Genomic DNA, 12,429 nt, shown 5'->3' on the forward strand with positions numbered 1-12,429 from the left:
ACCACACTCCAGGGCAGAGAGTTCCCCTGCTGAACGGCTCTCACAGTCAGGAAGTTCTTCCTCATGTTCAGATGGAATCTCCTCTCTTGTAGTTTGAAGCCATTGTTTCGTGTCCTAGTCTCATCGTCCTACACAAAGTCTATTCAAGTCCATCAGAGTCCATTAAACCATAGCTCTACCATCACATTGGTCTAGTCCACAAAGGCCTGATTCCACAGCCAGGATTTCACCTTTTTCCAGAAGGTCAGGAGGGAAGGAGTGAATATGATTTCACTTGGGAAGGAATTCCATAGCTGAGGGGCCACCACAGAGAAGGCCCTGTCTTTTGTCTCCGATTGCAATGGTGGGGGGGACAGCGAGCAGGACCTACCTGGACGATCTTAAGGTCCTAGGTGGTTTGTAGAGGGAGATATATTCGGACAGGTAAACTGGGCCAGAAACGTGAGAATCCTTGCTCACTACATGTAAGTTTCTGCTGCTTATGAATTATGCATTTGGCACTCTGCTATATTTTTGTGGAATTTATTTATTTATTTATTTATTTATTTATTTACTGTATTTATATACCGCCCTTCTCAGCCTTCCGGCGACTCGAGGCGGTTTACAAGGCAAAATTCAATGCCACAAAAGCGCAAGTACAATTTAAAAACGTTAACATCAATAAAATCATAACAACAGCAATAAAACATAAGTAGATAAATATTCATTAAAACATTGTCCAGTCCCATCATATAGTTGTTCTGTTTTCCTGTGTCCCTTTACTCGATATTTGCAAATGCTTGCTCGAACAGCCATGTCATGAGTTTGTTCCGAATTGTTAGGAGCGAAGAAGCCTTAAGGAGGGCATTCCATAGCCGAGGTACCACCACTAAAAAGGCCCTGTCTCTCATCCCCGCCAGACGTACTTTTGACGAAGGCAGGACCGAGAGCAGGGCTTCCCCAGATGATGTTAAAGTCCATCCCCAGAGAGGGTTATTTTTGAGCCTAACAACTTCTGATTCCCAACAGTTAGGCTTTTTCAGGAATGCTTTGGTTGCATACTCTTGCGAGGCAAAGGATTAGCCTTGATGACCCTTGTGTTTGTTCCCAACTTACTCTAAGATTGTATGATTCCTCCTCTGAGACAAAACTATGCTCTAAAGTCTCTTCCATCTTCCTGATGGAGTTGAGAACCTCTGTTTTTTTAAAAAAGATTGAAACTTTGCTTCTCCTTGTGCCTCTGTTTGGACCTGTCTGTATTTCACGGTCGGCGGAGTCGAGGCGGTGGCCGAAGGAGAAGCTATAATTGTTCCCATTTTGACATCTTCAAAGCCATTAGATCCATGTTGCTCCCCCATCAAGGCGTGTTTGGAGTAAATAGAGAGCGTTTCGCCAAGCGGAGAGCTCCTCTAATGGAAAAGACAGCTCCTTCTTGCCATCAGAGATGCCTGTCCCCACCGTGTTGTTATTTAAAGTCAGGGGGGCCGAAAAAAAGAAGAGAGATGGGGAGGAGGGGAATAGAAGAAGAAGAAGCAGAAGCAGAAGAAGCAACACAGTAGACAGCTTTGGTTTGGAAGCCGGAGGACAGGAAAAGTTAGAGATATTTATTTGACAGGGTCAAGGTTGCTGCTTTTCCTTTCTTTTTCCCCAGGTCCCATAGGTGTTAGACTGAGAGACATTTAATCGCGGGAGTAGCGGTTTCATATCTATAACAAAAATCAAATAATGCAAGATGATTTACTCCCCCTAGCAACCGGGGAGCTTACCCTTAGCAACCAGCCTAGCCTCAGGCAGCGGTGTAATCAGGTTGAAAATATTTCAATTATTGTGTTGATTTTAGTGGATTTGAGAAGCGCTGTGCGGGGAGACCAGGCGCATTCTACCCACGACCTGGAGAGGAAGATATTGATTTAAACAGGTGTCAGAAAGGGAAAAGTGGAGTAAATTTAAATGCAGGCGGAGGAACGGGAGGCCTCCGAATGCGGTTCAACGTGGGGGTGACATTTTGCTCATTGCCTTGAATGAAAGTGACTCAACTGAACTAGAAATTTCACCTTGAAAATCATCTCCCATCGACACAATCAAGGCAGAGGCGTTCGCCATCTCTTTCCTTCCCGGAGGCAGGAGGAGAAGGGGAAGCATTGGGAAGAGAAATGCACTGCTACCAGTTGGATCTTGGGATTTGGCTGCAAGGGACGGCAAAACCATATTGAGAAGCACCTGCTTGTGAAGGTTGGGGAGATGGGCCAGAGGCACCTTCGGTTGCGGATGGGTTTTTCAGCCATGAATCAAACGCTCCCCAAAGAAGTCCATCCCACACTCAGACTAAGGCTGGAAGACCCATATTTGAATCCCATCAGCTCCTGAAACTCACCAAGTAACCTTGAGCAAGCTATGCTTTCTCAGTCACAATGGAAGGGCATAGCAAAGCTTCCCTGAAGACATCCAGCCAAGAAAACTCTAGAATCATAGACTCACAGGGCTGGAAGGGTCACCTAATGCAACCTTCGCCAATGCAACAATGCACAACTGAAGCACTCTTGAAAGATGCCCATTCAACACCTTGTCAGGCAGCAATGCACCACTAAAGCAGTCCTAAAAGATGTTCATCCAACCACTTGCCATGCAGCAACACACCATTAAAGCACTCCTGAGATATGTCAATTCAACCCCTTGCCATGCAGCAACACACCATTAAAGCACTCCTGAGATATGTCAATTCAACCCCTTGCCGTGCAGCAATGCACCACTAAAGCACTCTTGAAACATGTCCATCCAACCCATTGCCATGCAGCAATGCACTTCTAAAGCATCCTTGAAAGATGTCCATTCAACCCCTTGCCATGCAGCAATGCACTACTAAAGCACTCTTGAAACATGTCCATCTATCAGCTTGCCATGTAAGAATGCATCATTAAAGCACTCCTGAAACATGTCCATCCAACCCATTGCTATGCAGCAATGCACCACTAAAGCATTCTTGAAAGATGTCCATATCAGCTTGCCATGTAAGAATGCATCATTAAAGCACTCCTGAAAGCTGTCCATCCAACCCCTTGCCATGCAGCAATGCACCACTAAAGCACTCTTGAGAAATGTCCATCTATTATCTTGCCATGCAGGAATGCACAACTAAAGCAGTCCTGAAAAATGTCCATCCAACCACCTGCCATGCAGCAACACACTAATAAAGCACTCATGAAATATGTCCATTTAACCCCTTTCCATGCAGCAATGCACCACTAAATCTTTTTGCCCTTTAATCTTCTAAACTGCAGAGGTAGTTGAAGTGGTGTCAAACTGCATTATTTCCATAGTGTAGATGCACCACTCCAAAGAAAGCCAGCTTGGACCCCAAAATGGAGGATCAAAGTACAATGTCCATTGAAAATCAGAAATGTTTGCTTCTAATTGTGGCATTCCATATTCCTCAGTTTCTAATGTTGGTGTCTGCAGCACAGAGGGCAAGAACAGCATGGGAGAGATAAATTCCCAAAATCAATACGGACAGGTCTTAAAACTTTACATGCCTGAAAATCTCATAATCCACTGAGAAAGCAAACAGACCAACCTGTTAGTGTTGTGTGTGTGTGTGATTCTCCTGTTTTTGAAAAACTCCAAGAGTGCTAAGAACAACAAGCAAATGCTCCCAAGAGATGGCATACTGGAATCTGAGTGCCATCGCTAAACAGACCTTCGTTTGGCTCCAATTTGGAAGTATTTACTGGGAGAAGGGTCCTTTGGAAGTGGACTCAGCAAACAATATCAGTTGGTGAATGGGCTTGAAAATAAAATACACCAGGTGAGCCTTCAATGGTGTCCTTAAGCACATTCAGGCTATTTTTAACCATGGATGAGATGAAGGTTTGGAGTCCTTTGAGGAATCAATACGAGAAGACAGGAAGGCATCATGATAGGGCTTGTTCTACAGAAGGGCAGAAACTGAACTCTCTCTATATAAAAGTGAAAATATGTGTGTATCTTTGTGAATTTGGACCAAACATGGTGCTCAAACCTTTCGTTATCCAAAAATAAAATATTGTGGTCATGAACCCAACATTGCTCTGTTCATGTGAATGTAAGAATTTGGCCATTTTTGGATCCCAATGAAATTAAAAATACGGATTTGAACATAATAGAATCCTGTTGATGTTGTAAATCTTAACTTTACTCCAGAGGGATAGAAACCAAAGACTATCCTGCAGAATGAATGCAGTTTGACCTAATTTGAACTGCCATGGCTTGATGTGATGGGATGATGGGAGTTGTAGTGTGGCAAGGGACTGAATTCTTATAGAATCATAGAGTTGGAAACGAACTTCTGGGCCATCCAGTTCAACCCAAGTCTGCCAAGAAGTAGGAAAATCACATTCAAAGCATCCTCAACAGATGCCCATCCAGCCTCTGTTTAAAAGCCTCCAAATAAGGAGCCCCCACCACACTCCAAGGCAGAGAGTTCCACTGCTGAACAGCTCTCTCTCACAGTTAGGAAGTTCTTCCTCATATTCAGGTGGAATCTCCTTAGTTTCTGGTAGTTTCAAGCCATTGTTCCATTGCATCCTAGTCTCCAGAGCAGCAAACAAGCCTGCTCCCTCCTCCCTATGACTTCCCCTCACATCTTGACCCATGGTCCTCATCATGTCTCCTCTCAGCCTTCTCTTTTGCAGGCTAAATATGTCCAGCTCTTGAAGCTGCTCCTCATAGGGCTTGTTCTCCAGACCTTTGATCATTTTAGTTGCCCTCCTCTGGACACATTCTAGCTTAGAGTCGACATCTCCCTTCAGTTGAGGTGTCCAGAACTTGAACTGCTATGGCTCAATGTGATGGAATGATGGGAGCTGTAGTTTGGTGAGGAACCTAAATTCTTGAAGCAAGAAGGCCTAAGACCTTGGGCAACTACATCTCCCATGATTCCATGAGGAGAGGCAGGTAAGAAATAAAATTGTTGTTGTTGTTGTTGAGATAAGGCAGCTAAAGTGGTGCAGATGCACCCTAAGAAAGGAATGCCATCATGAGCCAACAATGTGATGTGGCGGCAAAAAAAGCCAATGGGATTTTGGCCTGCATCAATAGGAGCCTAGTGTCTAGATCTAGGGAAGTAATGCTACCCCTCTATTTTGCTTTGGTTAGACCACACCTACAATATTGTGTCCAATTCTGGGCACCACAATTCAAGAGAGATATTGACAAGCTGGAATGTGTCCAGAGGAGAGCGACTAAAATGATAAAAGGTCTGGAGAACAAGCCCTATGAGGAGCGGCTTAAGGAGCTAGACATGTTTAGCCTGAAGAAGAGAAGGCTGAGAGGAGATATGATAGCCATGTATAAATATGTGAGAGGAAGCCACAGGGAGGAGGGAGCAAGCTTGTTTTCTGCTTCCCTGGAGACTAGGACGCAATGGAACAATGGCTTCAAACTACAAGAGAGGAGATTCCATCTGAACATTAGGAAGAACTTCCTGACTGTGAGAGCCGTTCAGCAGTGGAACTCTCTGCCCCGAAGTGTGGTGGAGGCTCCTTCTTTGGAAGCTTTTAAACAGAGGCTGGATGGCCATCTGTCAGGGGTGATTTGAATGCAATATTCCTGCTTCTTGGCAGAATGGAGTTGGACTGGATGGCCCATGAGGTCTCTTCCAACTCTTTGATTCTATGATTCTATGATTTGATCACAAATTTCTGCACCTTTGGCTTTATTCAGGAAGCCAAACCCAAAAAAGACCCCACATTTTGCCAACACAAACACTGGATTTTGTTGAATTTGAGCAATTCTTGGAGACATCTCATCTGGCTTTTTAACAGAGGCTGGATGGTCATCTGTTGGGGGTGCTTTGAATGCAATTTTCCTGCTTCTTGGCAGGCATTTGGATTGTATAGCCCATGAGGTCTCTTCCAGCTCTATGACTCTATGATTCTATGATGTCGCGTCAGACACTTGCAAACTACAGGTTTGCCCAATCTCCCAGAATCCCTCGGGCCTTGGGAACTCAAGTGACCCTTCAGGGCCAATCAGTTCTTGACGTTGGATAGGAATCTCCTAAAATCTGTTACTGTGTTTCTCATTGTGCGTGTTGGATGCTGAATGTGGAGGATGCATTTCTGTTTGTGCACCTCTTTGCATGAACATTAATAACGAGCCGAAAGACCGGGGCCAATCTGCATATTTTAGCATGCACAGAAGCCCTCTCCTATTAAGATAATTTGCATTTAAATCTGGTGGAAAGTAGGACACAGTTGGTGGGCAAGTTGAGGACATAGCACACTGTTTCAAGGAGCACCATGCGCTTGCCCGCTCCCACAAGCCACAAAATGAGGGTTCGGGAGGAGAGCATGCTTCGGTGCCAATGTGATGTCAATATCTTCATCAGAAAACGAGAAAATGACAGAGGATGAATCCCGTGGATGCCTCTCACAGATGCCTGGAAATGTATTAATGCAAAGCGGATGCACTACACACTTGAACATGGACATATATGTTGTTTTATATTTAGATGCTATGCCTAGAGAATGCTGAGGAAGAACCTCTGAGGTGGCTGCTTTGAGTCTCCTTAAAGAGGGGAAAGTGGGGTATAAATAAATATGATGATGGTGTCAACTATGATTTTGCCATTTTATATAAGTGGCAGCATTTTATTGTGCACTAGCTGTCCCTTGCCACACGTTGCTGTGGCCCAGTCTGTGTATATGTGTTTTGTGTGTACATATATTGGTGTAGGGTAAAGGTAAAGGTTTTCCCATGACATTAAATCCAGTTGTGTCTGACTGGGGGTTGGTGCTCACCTCCATTTCTAAGCCAAAGAGCCGGCGTTGTCCATAGACACCTCCAAGGTCGTGTGGCTGGCCTGACTGCATGGAGCGCCCTTACCTTCCTGATGGAGCGGTACCTATTGACCTACTCACATTTGCATGTTTTCATGCTGTTAGGTTGGCAGAAGCTGGGGCTAACAGTGGGCGCTCATGCCACTCCCCGGATTCGAGCCTGTGACATATGTGTGTTTGCGTAAATATATGTGGTTTTGCGCATGAGTTGTAATGTATTTTTTTTTTGGCTTTTCAGTCTCTTCTCCTGTGTTTTTCAGTGATGCCCGCTCGTTGGCCTGATAGGTGTATTGTGTCCAAATTTGGTGTCAATTCGTCCAGTGGTTTTTGAGTTATGTTAAACCCACAAATGAATATGACATTTTTATTTGTATAGATTGTATATAATGGTCCTTAATTAGTCATGGACTTTTGTATCCTGGAACCAAACCTCAGTGGATACCGAGGGCCCACTGGACTCACAAGACTTTCCTGACCTGGCTGCTTCATTTCACCTGGGCATTTTGTTAGGTTTGAATAAGAAGTTTGTGGAATCACATCTTGAGCCACTTTGGGTCTCAATTAAGAGAGGAAAGTGGGATATAAATCATCATGATCATCATCCGCCTCTTTTTTGGTAGGATTGAAACCTCTACGCCAGGGGTTCCCAACCTTTTTTTGACCAGGAACCACTCTCCAACATTTGTGCCAAAGGGGTTAAAATCAGTTTTTGATCAACTTTAGATTCTGTCACTTTGACCAGGGACCACTTTGACCAAGGACCACTTTGACCAGGGACCACTTAGACCAGGGACCACTTTGACCAGGGACCACTTGACCAGGAACCACTTTGACCAGGGACCACTTAGACCAGGGACCACTTTGACCAGGGACCACTTGACCAGGAACCACTTTGACCAGGGACCACTTTGACCAGGGACCACTTGACCAGGGACCACTCTCCAACATTAGTACCAAAAGGGTTACAAATCGGTTTTTTGTCTACATTATATTTGGTCTGGTTATTTGGAGTGCTGATTCAGAAAATTGCATTGGATAGACCACATCAGCTCTAGTTTCTGATACAGACCATATGCCATCCAGTAGGCACTAACTGCTCACCCACAGAAAACCATATTTGATAAGTTTCAGCACTATAAGAGGGTTTCGCGAGACCAGTCACTCTCGTTGCAACGGTGTAGTAACAGTGAGGCTACGGACCATATTTTAGTTCTGGTAGGCCACAGACCACACTTTGGGAACCACTGCTCTATGCCTTCTATGCTATTTCTCCTTCTTTGGATTTTGATGAAGACAGGAAAGAAAGATATACATAAACATTGTCGCTGTCATCATTTGCTCCTCTTTTCAGTAGTATTGAAACCCATCTCTGTTCCTTCCATGAGATTTCTCCCGCTTTGGGTCTTGATTAAGAGAGGAAAGTGGTGATACGAATGAATGTTGTTATTGTCATCATCATTAACATCTGCCCTTATTTTGGTAAGGTTGAAACCTACCAGTCAGTTTTAATCATGAATGTTAAACTTGCTTCTTGTATTCACTATATTTTAATCATTTTTCTATGTGTTGTTGAAAGCTTTCATGGCTGGAATCATTGGGTTGCTTTGGGGTTTCCAGGCTGTATGGCCATGTTCCAGAAGCATTCTCTCCTGGCATTTCACCCACAACTATGGCAGGCATCTCAGAGCTTGTGAGTCCTGTTGGAAACTGGGCAAGTGGGGTTTCTATATCTATGGAATGTCCAGAGGCGGCCCTAGGTAATTTTCAACGGTAAGCGAACAGTATTTTGGTGCCCTCCCCCAACCAATCACTGATATATATATATATATATATATATATATATATATATATATATATATATTCTGTTCATCGTGGGAGTTCTGTGTGCCATATTTGGTTCAATTCCATCATTGGGGGAGTTAAGAATGCTCTTTGATTGTAGGTGAACTATACATCCCAGTAACTACAACTCGCATATGTCAAGGTCTATTTTCCCCCAAGAGCACCTCAAGAGCGCCCCTGGGCAAAATCAACTATACTGCAAATGCTTACTTTGCGTAGTGGGTAGAGCTGCCCCTGCCAGGGTGGGAGAAAGAACTCTTGTCTGTCGAAGGTAGACATGAATGTTGCAATTGGCCACCTTGATTAGAATTGAATAGCCTTGCAGCTTCAAAGCCTGGCTGCTTCCTGCCTGGAGATCCTTTGTTAGGAGGTGTTAGCTGGCCCTGATTGTTTCCTGTCTGGAATTCCCCTGTTTTCACACTTGTCTCCAACAGACAAGAGTTCTTTCTCCCACCCTGGACCTTCCACAGATATATAAACCTCACCTGCCTATTTTCCAACAGACCCCTCAGCCTCTGAGGATGCCTGCATAGATGTAGGCGAAACATCCGGAGAGAATGCTTCTGGAACATGGCCATACAGCCCTGAAAACTCACAACAACCCAGTGATTCTGGCCATGAAAGCACATTATCTCCGTTCCTTCAAGGCTATTTCTTCCTCTTTGGGTCTCAATTAAGAGAGGAAAGCAAGATATAAATAAACATCATCCCCACTATCATCTGCCTCTCTTTTGGGCTGGGTTGGACCCTCTCTCTATTCCTCCCATGCTCTTTCTCCCTCTGCTATTCTATTGAGGAAGTAATCCACAGCAACCCATAAACACCCCTAACTGAGATATACCTGTACCTGAAGTGCATTATCACCCGAATGTTTAGTGCCTTGACAGTTTTATATACCACGCTGCCAATCAAACGGTGTGTTCGAAGAGCACCTCCGGATGCTTTGCTTTCTCTCTTTCGCTCTGTACATGCACCGATGCGCAGCGCTCTGGCGTGCGGCCCTGACAGTCTGTATACAAAGCACTTATCACCTGCTTTCCAGTACAATAAGCAAATAGTCTACGGTGTAAAGATGACCCCGGCAGTGGTGCGGACGCGATGGGATCGATAGGGGAAGGAAAATAAATGTCACAACCACTCCGGGGCCCGGTCCCTTCCTTTGTCACCTGTCAACTTGCGACTCCGTTGACGGCGTGACCCTGGGTCCTGCGGGCGTCATTATTACCGACACGGAAAGGAGCTGGTGTGCCTTCCCTTTGCTTTCGAAACTCCGACTGCTAGGGCTCAATACTATAGAAGGCTGGGATTTGTAGTTTGGTGAGGCCTCTACTCTACAAATGGCACCACAAATCCTAGAATTCTTTGGCTAAGAAGGTTAAAGTCAAGACAGGTGGATCTGTAATTGGTTAAATGAACGAACCCAGAGGGTGCTCACTAATGCTTCCTCTTCATCCTGGAAAGAAGTGACGAGCGGAGTGCCACAAGCAGGGTTCCGTCCTGGGCCCGGTCCTGTTCCAGATCTTTCTTAATGACTTAGATGAAGGGTTAGAAGGCAGAATCATCAAGTTTGCAGACGACACCAAATTGGGAGGGATAGCCAATACTCCAGAGGACAGGAGCAGGATTCAAAACGATCTTGACAGATTAGAGAGATGGGCCAAAACTAACAAAATGAAGTTCAACAGTGACAAATGCAAGATACTCCACTTTGGCAGGAAAAACAAAATGCAAAGATACAGAATGGGGGATGCCTGGCTTGAGAGCAGTACGTGTGAAAAAGATATTGGAGTCCTCGTGGACAACAAGTTAAACATGAGCCAACAATGTGATGTGGCGGCAAAAAAAGCCAATGGGATTTTGGCCTGCATCAATAGGAGCATAGTGTCTAGATCTAGGGAAGTAATGCTACCCCTCTATTCTGTTTTGGTTAGACCACATCTGGAATATTGTGTCCAATTCTGGGCACCACAATTCAAGAGAGATATTGACAAGCTGGAATGTGTCCAGAGGAGAGCGACTAAAATGATAAAAGGTCTGGAGAACAAGCCCTATGAGGAGCGGCTTAAGGAGCTGGGCATGTTTAGCCTGAAGAAGAGAAGGCTGAGCGGAGATATGATAGCCATGTATAAATATGTGAGAGGAAGCCACAGGGAGGAGGGAGCAAGCTTGTTTTCTGCTTCCCTGGAGACTAGGACGCGGAACAATGGCTTCAAACTACAAGAGAGGAGATTCCATCTGAACATGAGGAAGAACTTCCTGACTGTGAGAGCCGTTCAGCAGTGCAACTCTCTGCCCCGGAGTATGGTGGAGGCTCCTTCTTTGGAAGCTTTTAAGCAGAGGCTGGATGGCCATCTGTCAGAGGTGCTTTGAATGCAATACTCCTGCTTCTTGGCAGAATGGGGTTGGACTGGATGGCCCATGAGGTCTCTTCCAACTCTTTGATTCTATGATTCTATGATTCTAAGACACAAGACTCCATAGCATTGAGTTATGGAAATTCAAGCAATATCAGACCGCGTTCATTCTGCAATCTAGATGTCACCTTAGAACACAGCAGCCTAATTCTCTTATTTTTCTTATCATCAGCAGCATTTTTTCCTTACTTATCCAAGGACTAAAGTCAAACACTTCACTTTCTCCACCGCCCCCTCTTTCCACGCTTCCTACCTCTCTCTCTCTCTGCCTTTGCTGACACTTCACACTTCTTTGGGTTCGATATCAAAAGTGGCATTTTGGAGCTTATCACTCGCCATTTATAAATGGGGATATCACTTCTCGTTCAAAAGACCGGGCGGGTTTCAATACCCTCGCCGAGGAGAGAACGCCATGTGATCTTCCGAGAGTTAAGGGCTGCGCATTATCTTCAAAGCGGGGAGGGCTTTACTTTGTGTTGCGGCGACGGCTCTTGTCCTGAATAATCAACTCTCTCCTCCAGTTCAGAGTCATATATATATGGGGAGAAAGAGAGGTAAACACACAGGAGAGCCCTGCCACTATAGCGGTACCCCGAAAGCATCCCTGAGGAGCATACAGCCATCCATGGTTGAGAGACTGGGATCCTGTTGTTGACTAATGTAGTGTATTTGCGCATGACACCTGCCCATGCTTTTTCTCATTTACTTCCATTTGACTCCAAGGATATTTACTTATTCTGCGACGCACACAGACATACCCTTTAGCAGACATGGGCAAGCTTGAGGCCTCCAGGTGTTTTGGATTTCAACACACACACCCCTTCTTTTTCCCCTCAGCCACTTAATGGCCATCTGCTGGGTGTGCTTTAATTGTGTGTTCCTGCCTAGAAGAATGGGGTTGAATGGATAACCCTTGGGGTCCCTTCCAACTCTAGGATTCAGAGTCTGGTGGAATCTCCTTCTTTGGAGGACTTTAAACAGAGGCAGGATGGCCATCTGCTGGGAGGTGCTTCGGTTGTGTCTTCCTTTCTGGAAAAATGAGGTTAAACTGGATGACTCTTGGGGTATCTTCCACCTCTAGGATTCAGAGTCTGGCAGAATATCCTTCTGTGGATGACTTTACGCAGAGGAAGTATGGCCTTCTGCTGGGAGAGCTTCAATTGTGTCTTCCTGCCTGGAAGAATGGGGTTAAACTGGATGACTCTTGGGGTATCTTCCAACTGTAGGATTCAGAGTCTGGCAGAATCCTCTTCTGTGGAGGACTTTAAGCAGAGGCAGGATGGCCATCTGCTGGGAGTGCTTCGATTGTGTCTTCCTGTCTGGAAGAATGGGGTTAAACTGGATGACTCTTGGAGTATCTTCCAACTCTAGGATTCAGA

Source organism: Anolis sagrei, chromosome Y, assembly GCF_037176765.1.
Source record: "Anolis sagrei isolate rAnoSag1 chromosome Y, rAnoSag1.mat, whole genome shotgun sequence".
Classification (NCBI taxonomy): domain Eukaryota; kingdom Metazoa; phylum Chordata; class Lepidosauria; order Squamata; family Dactyloidae; genus Anolis; species Anolis sagrei.